Genomic DNA, 12,959 nt, shown 5'->3' on the forward strand with positions numbered 1-12,959 from the left:
AGCAAGCGGTTACCTTCTAAGAGGGACCTGAGTAGCTTATCGTGCTGGCCCAGCCAAGCTTCCTGGCGGCTAACAGCCATCTCCAGGGGCCTCTGGTCAGCTGACTGAGACTCTGCGGGTTCCATATCAAGTGGCCAGATCGTACTGTTATGGTCTGAGACCAACTGGACAGAAAGATGGAACCACAATGCAGAGAATAAGACTAAGACCAGGTACGGGGCGATAAGTTTATTAACAACAACTATAGCAAATACAAGGGAGGTAAAGGAACTGGTAGAGACTGGATGGGAACAGGGAGCTGACTGGCGAGGCTGGAAACATGGTAAGGGGGCCAGGAGGGCAGAGCCGGACGGACAGGCAGGAGGCAGAGAGTGTGGCGTAGCAGGACGAGACAAGAAGCTGGTCGACTGAATCCGGACAGTCAGGACAGGAAGGTCTTGGCGGCGAGGAACACAGCTGGGAGGTGGTACCACGGAGTTAAGCAGGAGGTAGGAACTGAAACAGGCAAAAAACAAGAGCAGTGAACAAACCAGGAAATACAACAGGCATAGGAGCCTAAAGGTAGCTTTAGCATTTCGTGCTTCAGCACAATACCAGCAACGTAGCGCAGACGATCTGGCAAGGAGTGGAGAGAAAGCTGCTGTCTTTATGCACTGCTTAACGAGGAGGTAATGAGGATCAGGTGAGAGGTAGCAGTGGCTAGAAGATCTGATTGGTGCTCTGAAGACAACTCGCTCCACCAATAGATCCCTGAAAGCCTGCACACGCCCACACACACACAACACACTCACAGAAAGGGACCGGGGTAAAATAACAAGACTTGGGGGAAATGGAGAGCTAAGGGACGTACTCTAACAGTATCAGTGTTCCTGAGTTCTGTATCAGTGTTCCTGAGTTCTGTATCAGTGTTCCAAAGTCCTGTATCAGTGTTCCTGAGTTCTGTATCAGTGTTCCAAAGTCCTGTATCAGTGTTCCTGAGTTCTGTATCAGTGTTCCTGAGTTCTGTATCAGTGTTCCTGAGTTCTGTATCAGTGTTCCAAAGTCCTGTATCAGTGTTCCTGAGTTCTGTATCAGTGTTCCTGAGTTCTGTATCAGTGTTCCTGAGTTCTGTATCAGTGTTCCTGAGTTCTGTATCAGTGTTCCAAAGTTCTGTATCAGTGTTCCTGAGTTCTGTATCAGTGTTCCTGAGTTCTGTATCAGTGTTCCTGAGTCCTGTATCAGTGTTCCTGAGTTCTGTATCAGTGTTCCTGAGTTCTGTATCAGTGTTCCTGAGTTCTGTATCAGTGTTCCAAAGTTCTGTATCAGTGTTCCTGAGTTCTGTATCAGTGTTCCTGAGTTCTGTATCAGTGTTCCTGAGTTCTGTATCAGTGTTCCAAAGTCCTGTATCAGTGTTCCTGAGTTCTGTATCAGTGTTCCAAAGTTCTGTATCAGTGTTCCTGAGTTCTGTATCAGTGTTCCAAAGTCCTGTATCAGTGTTCCTGAGTTCTGTATCAGTGTTCCAAAGTTCTGTATCAGTGTTCCAAAGTCCTGAGTTCTGTATCAGTGTTCCTGAGTTCTGTATCAGTGTTCCTGAGTCCTGTATCAGTGTTCCTGAGTTCTGTATCAGTGTTCCTGAGTTCTGTATCAGTGTTCCTGAGTCCTGTACCCGTGTTCCTGAGTCCTGTACCCGTGTTCCTGTGACTCCTCTGAGTTTTTATATCGTTTTTTTGGTCCTGATGGTTGTGGTGATCTGTATGGACCTCAGATCTTCACCTCTGCTCTGTGAAAATCAATCTTGAGGTAAGAACAGGTGTTCCTTATGAGCGGGAGTCGGACTGGAGGTGTGTGTGAGTGTGTCAGGGAGTGTGTGTGTGTGACAGTGTGTGTGTGTGTGTGTGTGTGTGTGAGTGTGTGATGGAGTGTGTGGTGCGCGACCTTGGCTTCCCTTCACAAATCTGACACAGCACACCTGCTGGCCTGATCCCATCCGATCTGATCCGATCTGCATCCTGACTCTCGGGTCACCAGCAGCTATTGTCCTTGTGGTCCAAAAAAAATGATGATAAGAACTAAAGAGGCTGAGAAGCTCATTTACTGAGGAACATGTGAGTGTGACTGCAGCTCAGCGGTGGTGGGCGTCTATTTATATAATTATAATAATAATAACAATAATAAATAATAATAATAATAATAATATTAATAATAATAATAATAAATAATAAGGATAATATAATAACAATAAATAATAATAAAAATAATAAATAATAATAATAAATAAATAATGATAATATTAATTATATTAATAATAATAATAATATTAATAATAAAATAAAATAATATATTAAAATAATAATAATAAAATAAGAATAACAATAAAAACAAAACAAAAATAATATTAATAATAATAACAATAATAATAATATTAATAATAATAACAATAATATTAATAATAATAAAAATAATAATAGTAATAATAATAATAACAATAATAATAATAACATCACTTTATTTAGGTGATCCTCAGCAGTGGGGCGCAGCATCATACCCGTCTTTCTCGTCTCCATCATTTCTTATCGCGTCCAAACTTCCCATAAAAGGTCAGCGGCGGCACACGAGCGCTCTCTAATCCCGCGTAAAATTGCGTTCCTGTCGTCTAAGGAACGAGGCGCGGTACATTTCCCGGAGAATCGCTCGCTCCCAATTTAATCTCGCCGTGACCGGGCCTTTCACAAAAAACCAAAACATTAGAGACGGAGGAAATGATGCGATCGCTAATGGCGGCGTCTATTTTCAGATAATAATCGCTGCCGAATGACAACAGGAAGGAACGGAGAGGACAGAGATTCAGATCTCAGATCTCTGCTTCTCCTGAGCGTGTCCTTCTGCTCGGACGCCCACGCCAGCCATGCCAACCACGCCAATGACGCCAAGAAGTCAAGACGCCAAGACGCCAAACGGCTCTTTCTGTTCTACGTGGACAAAAGTATTGGGACGCCCCTTCTAATGACTGAATACATGTGTTTCAGCCATTACAATTGCTAACTGGTGTAATAAATCACTTATATGAAGGAAATCATATGCTTCTGAGTTTGCAGCAACAGTTTAGGGAAGGTCCTCTCCTGTTCCAGCATGACTGTTCCCCTGTGCACAAAGCAGCTCTATAAAGACATGAAGAAAAGCCTCTTAGCCCCACTCAACAGCTCTGGGATGAACCGGAACATCAACTGAGGCTTTCTTCAACGTGCCCAGCCATACAAATCCTGTCATATTTTGACTAAATGGGCACAAATTCCCACAGAAAGTCCAAAATCATCATGCATCAGTGCATGTACTTACACTATATGGACAAAAGGTTTGGGACGCCCGTTCTAATCACTGATTTCAGGTGTTTCAGCCATAACAATCACTAACAGGTGTAATAAATCACTTATATGAAATACATTATATTTGCAGCAACAGTTTAGGGAAGGTCCTCTCCTGTTCCAGCATGACTGTTCCCCTGTGCACAAAGTGAGCTCTATAAAGACATGAAGAAAAGCTCCTCAGCCCCAATGAACAGCTTTGGAATGAACCGGAACATGAACATTAGCTCCCAGCCATACAAAGGCTGTCATATTTTGACTGAACAGGCACAAATTCCCACAGACATACTTCAAAATCTTGTGAGAAGTCATTCTAGATGAAAAGATCACACACAGGTCGCTTAAAATGAGACGTCCAACAAGATGACAGTCAGGCGTCCGAATACTTTCAGCCTGTGGTCCGGATTTGTTCACTAAAGGAACTCGCGATTTAACCGCTGTCTCTTTTCGACGGGACTCAAATTAGCGAGCTAGCATGTGCCACTTTGACACGGCGCGACGTTCGGTGCTGGTAAAGTAAAGCAGGTGAAGTGTGACTGATACAAAATACACAACGTTTAGCTAATGAGACGCCATCAGCGCAGCTCATGCAACATTCATTTCCAAAGCCGCCGCCTCCACCGCCGCCACCGCGCTTCCCAAAGTGCATGAATGTATAAATCATCCCATTAGCAAGCAAATGGCTGCCACATCCTGTCAGCTACCGCCGAGATGCGCGCCTTCACGCCGGCGTAGCGACAACACGGCACCACGTGGAGCGTTCTCTCCGCCCGAACGCGCGAGGAACACGCTCGACTGCGAGCCGACGAGTTAAAGCAGGTGTGGCGTGTCAGGAAGACGAGAATTCATCCTGAAGTAGAGCTGAAGATGCCATCACTACCAACCGGAGACAAGCGGGCGTGTCTGAAAGATTATGTATTTATTTATTAGGATTTTAACATCATGTTTTACACTTTGGTTCCATTCATGACAGGAGTGGTAGTTACTGCTACTGTTTTGTATCTCCAGTTCACCTCATGTGCACGTCTTTGTACTGTGGGAGGAAACCGGAGCACCTGGATGAAAACCCACACAGACACGGTACATGAGAACATGCAAACCCCACAAATAAAGGAAGCGGACCGATCCACCTGGACCTTCTTCCTGTGAGACGACCCACCAAGCAGCGTGAAAGAAGAAAGATCTCAAGCTCTCAGGTTCGAATCTCCATTCTGCTATCAACCGGTTGGGCGCCCACACGGACACACGATTGGCTGTGTGTCTGCAGGGGGAGGGACGGCTAAAACAGGGTTCCTTATCACTGGTGTACTTTATGAGCGGCCTCTGCTGGACCGCTTTATGTAAGAAAAAACGACTGGAAACTTCGGAAGGGGCGCGCGACCACCTCGACCTTCCTCAGGCGAGGGTGGAGGTGGCATCAACGACGAGAAAGAGATAATGTCAAATTGGTCATGCCAGCAAACGTCTACATGATGTGAGACGACGACCATCTCCATCTCTCGGGTTCGAATCTCAGCTCTGCTATCAACCGGTCGGGCGCCTACACGGACACACGATCGGTTGTGTGTCTGTAGGGGAGGGCCGGCTAAAACAGGGTTCCTTGTTGCTAGTGTACTGTAAAAGTGCCTCTGCTGGCTGGTCAAGGCTTTACACAGAGGTGAAACAATAGGCTGGAAAAGTTGGAGGGGGCGCATTACTGCCTCGACCCTCCTCGATCGGGGTAAAAGTGGCATCAGCGACAAGAGCCAGCGAGCATCCACATGATGGGGGAGGGATCTAGGTGGTGTTACAGGGAACTGGAAATGACTAAATGAGGTAGAAAATAAAAAGACTATTTAAGCTTCTTCACCTGAAGTAACTTTCTCATAGTGACCTCCCAAAATCTTGCCAGTCATGTGACCATTTTTCGAGTTCATCGGTGCACCCCAGCCTCGCTGACTCACGGAAAGAATCCCGGTGAAAAGTACGGATCCACGTCTCGTTAGCGTAATCATTTCTGATCGCCCCGCCTCCGCCGCTCAGCGCCTCGTCTACCTTTGTCAGAAAGCATCGAGGCTGAAATCGTCGCCGCACGCGTGCGACACCATTACGACCATTACCCTCTCCGGCGCTGAGGAGCGGCGCTGGGAAACACACACACGCTGCTGTGATAAGTACCGGGATGGCAGATCGTTCTCTGCCTCCTCATCGTCCGCCCAGTCGCCGCAGCTCGAGCCAAATGTCACGGCACAGAAGCATAGTCAAGTTGGCAGCGCCAGCCGAACGACGGGCGGATGAGAAAGAGCTCATGACCGCCTGTCCTCCCAAGTGCGGAGGGAACGGGCATCATCGTTGGTGACGGCTGTAATTCAGGGAGCAGAAATGAGGGGCAGTAACGTACAGAGGTTCACTCTGTTCACTGTGCTGAAACTTCATGAGGGGGCGGAGGGCTAATAAAAAGGCTTTCGGGAGGAAGCTGAGGGATTTTCGGAAACTCTTTAGTCTGAAGTGGCAGAAAAACTGGTACAGAGGACTGTAGCGACTGCTGGTGGCTCCATAACGGTACAGGGATTGTTTAGCTGGCGTTCCATGGTGCCCCTGGTAGGTCTACAAACGTCTCCGACAGGTGAACGCTACAAGTTGGGTCAGTTAAATGGAGAGTCCTCTGTGTGTATAAACATTTGGGAGGATTTGGAACTTTCCTACTATTCTTTGCTAAGGAGGGCTGCAGACTAGCACTGCCGATCCACTGCCGCTAGGATCGAGGGTTCAAATCCCCAGTGGTGCTGTCGGCCAGTCTGGTGTCTACACGGTGTCTGGATTGCACCCGGTGCTTTTGAGAAACTGAATGATTTTTAAACCAGGTTCTAAATGTTAAATGTTCATAAATGTTAGTTTTTATTTATTTATCATGGAATTCGCAGGTATGTTTATAATGGTGAAGTAAAACCAGTGCAGCTGGTGTCTTTAGTATATTTGTAAAAGCACCAACTGCTGGTCTGTATGCACAGCTATGAAAATGTAATAAAATTAATAAAAACAAATAGATAATGCTAAAGCGCGGCGATAAGGCAGTAAAACTCTGAGCTATTGTGCTATAAAAACAGACCCTAGGCTGTAACGAACCAATTTATGCTTTCATAAGAGTGCTTATCTAATAAGTGGAGGATATAATAAAAGCACGTCTCTATATATACGATCCCAGTGTGTGTTGGACGCGCATCAGTCGTACCCGAGCTGCGCTGGGATGCTTTTAGCTGCTCGGATCATCCAGGAGAAAAAAAACAACAACTTTTGTGTGGATTTTAGTTCAGAATATCTGAGAAATTCTGAGGTTTAGAAAGACGTGAGGAAACAAGAAGCAGTTTCAGCCGTTATACAGACGTCATTCCATCAGGTTCACTGAACAATTCATCCATCCATCATCCATCTGCTTACTCATCCATCCATCTATCCATCATCCATCCATCATCCATCCATCATCCATCCATCATCCATCCATCATCCATCCATCTATCCATCATCCATCCATCATCCATCCATCATCCATCCATCCATCTATCCATCATCCATCCATCATCTATCCATCATCCATCCATCATCCATCTGCTTACTCATCCATCCATCTATCCATCATCCATCCATCTATTCATCCATCCATCTATCCGTCTATCTGTATGTCTGTCTGCCCGTCCGTCCATCCATCTATCAATCCATCAATTCATCTATCTGTCTGTCCATCTGTCCGTCTGTTCGTCCATCTATCTATCCATCCATCAGTTAATATATCCATCCATTCATCTATCTGTCTATTCATCCATCCATCAATTCATCTGTCTGTCTGTCTGTCTGTCTGTCTGTCTGTCTGTCTGTCTGTCCATCCATCCATTCATTTATCCATCCATTAATTCATTTGGTCACTGTCTGTTTTACCACCGCTTTATCCTGGTCAGGGTTGCAGTGGGTCATTAGGTGAAAGGTAGTAAACACCCCACCCCAGGTCACCAGTTCATCACAGGAAACACACACACACACACTTAGGGTAATTTCTTGTATCTTCAATTAACCTGACTGCATGTCTTTGGACTGTGGGAGGAAACCGGAGCACCCGGAGAAAACCCACACAGACACGGGGAGAACATGCAAACATTCAAACACCACACAGAAAGAACTTGGGGAAAATCGAACCCAGGACCTTTTTACTGTGAGGCGACAGTGTTAGCCACTGCACCACCATACCAAAAAGTGTAACCAGTAAAATTATGAATGAATGAATGAATGAATGAATGAATGAATGTCAGTACTGTACCATATTATTATCAGAGTGGAACTAAATGATCTTAAAGGAAACCTTTACATTTACAACCTTTACGTTTACAACCTTTACATTTACAACCTTTACATTTACAACCTTTACATTTACAACCTTTACGTTTAGTCTCTATATTTACTTTTCTAAGGTTTATAAAACTTTTAACAGAAACACTTTATATCAGGATGAAAAATCACCACCCAGCTCTCGTATAATCGTATTAGTACTTTCATTCGCTGTAAAAACGACATTATTTTTGTCTAGACTCAGACATGATCAGCGTCGAGAGCAGAGCTTCAGTGTTTCCTTTTATTTCTCAATCGTTTTCCTGCCGCTGCCCTTTAAAAGTAATACGGGCACAGAGAAACTCTCATAATGCAGAAACCTTCAGCAGAACAGAAATAAAATGCTGTCAGACTCTCAGAAGTTTCACCTCAGATAAACTTTTCCTGTTTCTCCTCTCAGCTGGACATCATGCAGCTACACGGTGACAAAAACCGCAGATCCGGATCAATACGGAGAAAAACGATCGATTTAATCAGCGATTTATTGACGACTCTGAGATGGAAGCTGGAATGTAGAGGAGTGAAAGTCGTGCTGGTGTTAAACACCTTCATTCTTCTCACAGACATGAACTTATTCAACGTGAGCTACAGTAAAAGCCAAAAGTATTCGGACACCTGACCATGAGCTTGGTGTCCTATTTTAATAAAGGGCGTCTCATCAGACTTTGACGTATGCCTGTCGGAATTTGTGCCCATTCAGTCAAAAGATGACAGCAGTTGATGTTCCGGTTCATTCCAGAGCTGCTGAGTTGGGCTTTATAGAGCTTGCGGCGTTGGAAGCATATCAGATTATATTATATAATCTATATTATATTTATTATATTACATAATCTATATAATATTTATTATATTATATAACCTATATTATATGTATTATATTACATAATCTATATTATATTTATTATATTATATAATCTATATTATATTTATTATATTATATAATCTATATTATATTTATTATATTATATAATCTATATTATATTTATTTTATTATATAATCTATATTATATTTATTATATTATATAATCTATATTTAAATAAAATATTACATTATATAATTATATTATATTATACCTGATTATATATTATATTATATTATATTATATAATTACATTATATTACACCTGATTATATATTACATTATATTATAATATATTATTAAATCATATCTGATTATTTATTATATTATATTATATAATTACATTATATTATACCTGATTATATATTATATTATATTATATAATTACATTATATTACACCTGATTATATATTATATTATATTATAATATATTATTAAATTATATCTGATTATTTATTATATTATATTATATAATTACATTATATTATACCTGATTATATAATAGATTATGTTATGTAATCAGGTGTAATAAAGGAATTATATGATTGATTTATTTACACCCTATTTCAGTCGCTTCCTGCCGTGCCACCTGAGCCTTATTCGTTTTAAGGTGCTACCTGCTGTACCACATTTACAGAACGGTGCCCACTAGGCATCTGCTTACCCTGCCCATGCCAAAGGTCCTAGCTCGTCCAATCAGCTACAGTTTAACACTGATGGCACCGAATTCCTGAAATAATGCCTGAACGGATAAACCAGCCTTATTTCATTTCTTTCCGTGTTTGAAGAGCTGACAGTCGGTTGCTGTTCCTCCGTCTCCTCAGACTTTGTATAGAATTTATTCTGTTATTGAAATTGATGCGAGGCCTCGTGAGCCGTCACCGTCACCGCGCTCATTCACCGAGCTCCGTCACCACGCTCCGTCACCGCTACCGATTTTTAATATCTGTATTTTATGCGGCGTGAGTGCGTCGGGCCGAGAGCTGCCAGGATGTAAACGTGGTGCAACAGTCACAGAGCCGCAGGATTGATTCGCAGGTGACGGGTGAGTCCGGCGTCCAGGTCTGAAGGTGACGGTCAAAAAAATCTCCTCTGCTGCATTTCCACATCAGCGTTCACTGGATCCGGACCCGTCCTTCACAAACCGAGTGACCTAGAGTGAGGGGCAGGGAGGGTGGGCACGGTGCCCCAGGGCGTGAGTGGAACCCGAGCACCTCCCTCCCTCCCCCGGGGCCGATCCAGTCATTCTGCAGAGCTAATTAAGGGCCACTGTTCAGGCTGATTAGTTTCCATTGTGTAATTACAGAGCAAGCTGTTGAGCGGATGCTTGCAGGAACTCGGCGGCGCTGCAGGATCTGCACGGTGGAGTCCGGGCCGTACGCCGTGACCTTCACACACACACACACACAAATGCATACACACTAATGCATACATAATACCTACACATTTATAACAAACCTGCACGCATGTTTGCTTGTTTATTTCGTCTTTGCACAACCTATAAGAATAATTAATTCCAGGATAATTATAGACGCACTGCCAGCACAGAGAACTATTATAAAAAATTAATTAATTGTAGTTAATTAGTTAATAAATAAGTGCAGTAAACAACGAGCTGTATCAGATTATGTATTTAAAGATGAGTGGACAGACATCCTATTGGCCGCTTCTTTACCCCAGCCAGCGATGAGTTTTCATGAAGAGCTGTACAGCGTACGGAGGATAACGTCACGTTCCTTCATCACTCCTGCCAGGGCCTCAACCAAACAGCAGAAGACACTGATGAAGCTGGAATGATCAGGAACCCTGTTTGACCCTCCCTCCCTCAAACACTCTTGAATCTGGAGCTTGAACCCTTAATGGTGCAGCGGACTATTATAGGAACCCACCGCTGATATCCACATCTAGGTTCGAATCTCAGCTGTGCTATCAGCCCGCCAGGCGTCCACAAAGACACGATTGGATACGTCTTATAAAAGGATGTGATGGATTGGTGCCCTGTCCAGACGGATTCTGACCCACGACCCACCACCACGATCAAACAGGTCAGCAGTAGCTCAGCGGTTAGGATACTGGACTGGTGCTAATTAAAGTGTGCCACCATCATTAGGTTGCCACTGTTGGACCCCTGAGCAAGGCCCTCAACCCTCAAATGCTCAAAATGTATTCAGTCATAATAAAAGAGTGCAGGACTGGACTGGAGAAAAGGTGAATCAAACTTTTAAATGTTCCACTAAACACAGAGTGTGTGTCACTTTTACACAACCTACACGTGTCGCGTCTCCAGCGGCGGCACGCCGACACGGGCCAGTTTATCTTTAACACCGCCGCTCAATATTTATGTGCTACGGAAGCCGTGCAAAACCGGTATCTGGATTTCACGGGTGTTCGTCACGCGTCGCTGCCGCAATTATACGGGAGCGGAGGACCGGGCTCGGCTGGAAAAGCCGATAACAACCCCAAAACAAAATAAAGCAATTCCATTTCCGGCATAAATAAAGAAATAAATAAAGCTCGGCGTGTAGAGCCGGCAAATTGAATTGTGTTCAATCTTCAAAGCACTCGCGCTCCCCGAAACGTTTTATTTCTGGGATAATTAAGGACGGAGAGACGCTTCCGCTCCAGTCAGTCCTCTGTCCCCGCCAGAGCGTTTCCAGCAGAGATTAAAGAGGTACAGTAGACGTTCTGAAGTGCGCTCACGCCCCGATTTTACTTTTACAGGCCTGCCAGACCCCCACGGAGCATCGGGGTAAAACAACGACGCTCACGACTCGAACCGATCCGAGTCTGGAGCCAATTAGCACTTCAAACCTGCTCGGATTCATTTGCAGCCGTAAAAAATAAACATCCTGACAAACACGTGTTGTTTAAACGAGCGTCGTTCAGAGAGGTGAGACGGGCCAGAGCGGGTGTGAATCTCACACAGCTGATATTACTGTAGCTGCCGTGATTTATTGTACAAACTCGACGACAAAACACACGACGCGGTGTAAAGCACACACACCGTCACTGTGAGACGAGGACAAAAAAAAACTCGTCACGTCGTCATAACTGGGCGAGAAAGCAATCTAGTGCTGTAAAATTAATCCATTCATTTATTTATTCAGTGTTATTTCTACTATGGTTTTATCCTGGTCAGGGTTGCGGTGGGTCCGATTTATTGACCGAAAGGTAGGAAACACCCCGGACAGGTCACCATCACAAGCCACACACACACGTCAATTAGCTAATCTCCAGTTAGTGACTGCACGTGTTTGGACTGTGGGAGGAAACTGGAGCACCTGGAGGAAACCCACAAAGACAAGGGGAGAACATGCAAACTTCACACAAACAGGGTGCCACCATTGAGCTAGACAGCTAGATAGACAGACAGATAAATATAAAGATGAATAGCTAGATATAAAGATGAATAGCTAGATAGAAAGATGGATAGATAGATAGATAGATAGATAGATAGATAGATAGATAGATAGATAGATAGATAGATAGATAGATAGATAGATAGATAGATAGATAGATAGATAGATAGATAGAAGACGAATAGACAGACAGACAGACAGACAGACACACACACACTTTATTAATCCCATATGGAAAGTCAGTTATTAGAGCAGCTTAAGATACATTATTGTCTGTAATCACCTGGCATGTTGGCAAGGTGTGCTGTGTTCAGAATGGTCAGCAGTGCTCTGGACTCTGGGCACTGGGTCCAAACAACAATCCTGGTCAGGTGCTTCAGTTCATACCTGCTGAAGCACCACGAAAAAAATTATGCAAATAAGGAGGATTAAGCTCCAGACCTGAGGGTCCCTGGAGTGGACAGACTTTGATCCAAACCTCTCGTCTGGTTTCTCTAAAAAGGTCATTCAATCAGCATGTTCACACACACACACACACACACATACAGCATGACGTTTCTTTAATCTGATCACTGTCAGTAAAGAGGATTTTAATAAGACCTGGAGCTCATAATCAGATTAATTAGACGCTGGAGGGTGCTTGCTGGAGCCTATCCCAGCTTTTCAATGGGTACAAGGCACACAGTAACACCCTGGGCGGGGCACCAGTCCATCACAGGGCACACACACACACACACATACACTCATTCACCTATAGTGTCTCCAATTAGCCTGGCTGCATGTTTTTGGACTGTGGGAAGAAACCGGAGCTCCCGGAGGAAACCCACGCAGACATGGGGAGAACATGCAAACTCCGCACAGAAAGGACCCAGACCGCCCCGCCTGGGGATCGAACCCAGGACCCAGGACAAATGCTATTAAAATATAGCGACCTCTGTGTGATCATTTCAGCTACACAACAACAGCCGCTCTTCTGAGAAGCTTCTCACCAGACTTTAAAGTACATCTATGTATGGGAATTTGTGCCCATTCAGTCAAAAGATC

At 44.0% G+C, this 12,959-nt stretch overlaps 1 long non-coding RNA gene across 1 annotated transcript; it reads right to left on the reverse strand.

The window, feature by feature from the left end:
• Nucleotides 1-213: 213 nt before the first annotated feature.
• On the reverse strand, nt 214-852 carry LOC134335941 (uncharacterized). Its single transcript, XR_010015672.1, has 2 exons — nt 595-852; nt 214-495 (listed from the first exon to the last, which is right to left on the reverse strand). It is a non-coding gene; the product is annotated as an uncharacterized LOC134335941 (long non-coding RNA).
• Nucleotides 853-12,959: the final 12,107 nt, after the last annotated feature.

Source organism: Trichomycterus rosablanca, chromosome 22 (genome assembly GCF_030014385.1).
Source record: "Trichomycterus rosablanca isolate fTriRos1 chromosome 22, fTriRos1.hap1, whole genome shotgun sequence".
Taxonomy (NCBI): domain Eukaryota; kingdom Metazoa; phylum Chordata; class Actinopteri; order Siluriformes; family Trichomycteridae; genus Trichomycterus; species Trichomycterus rosablanca.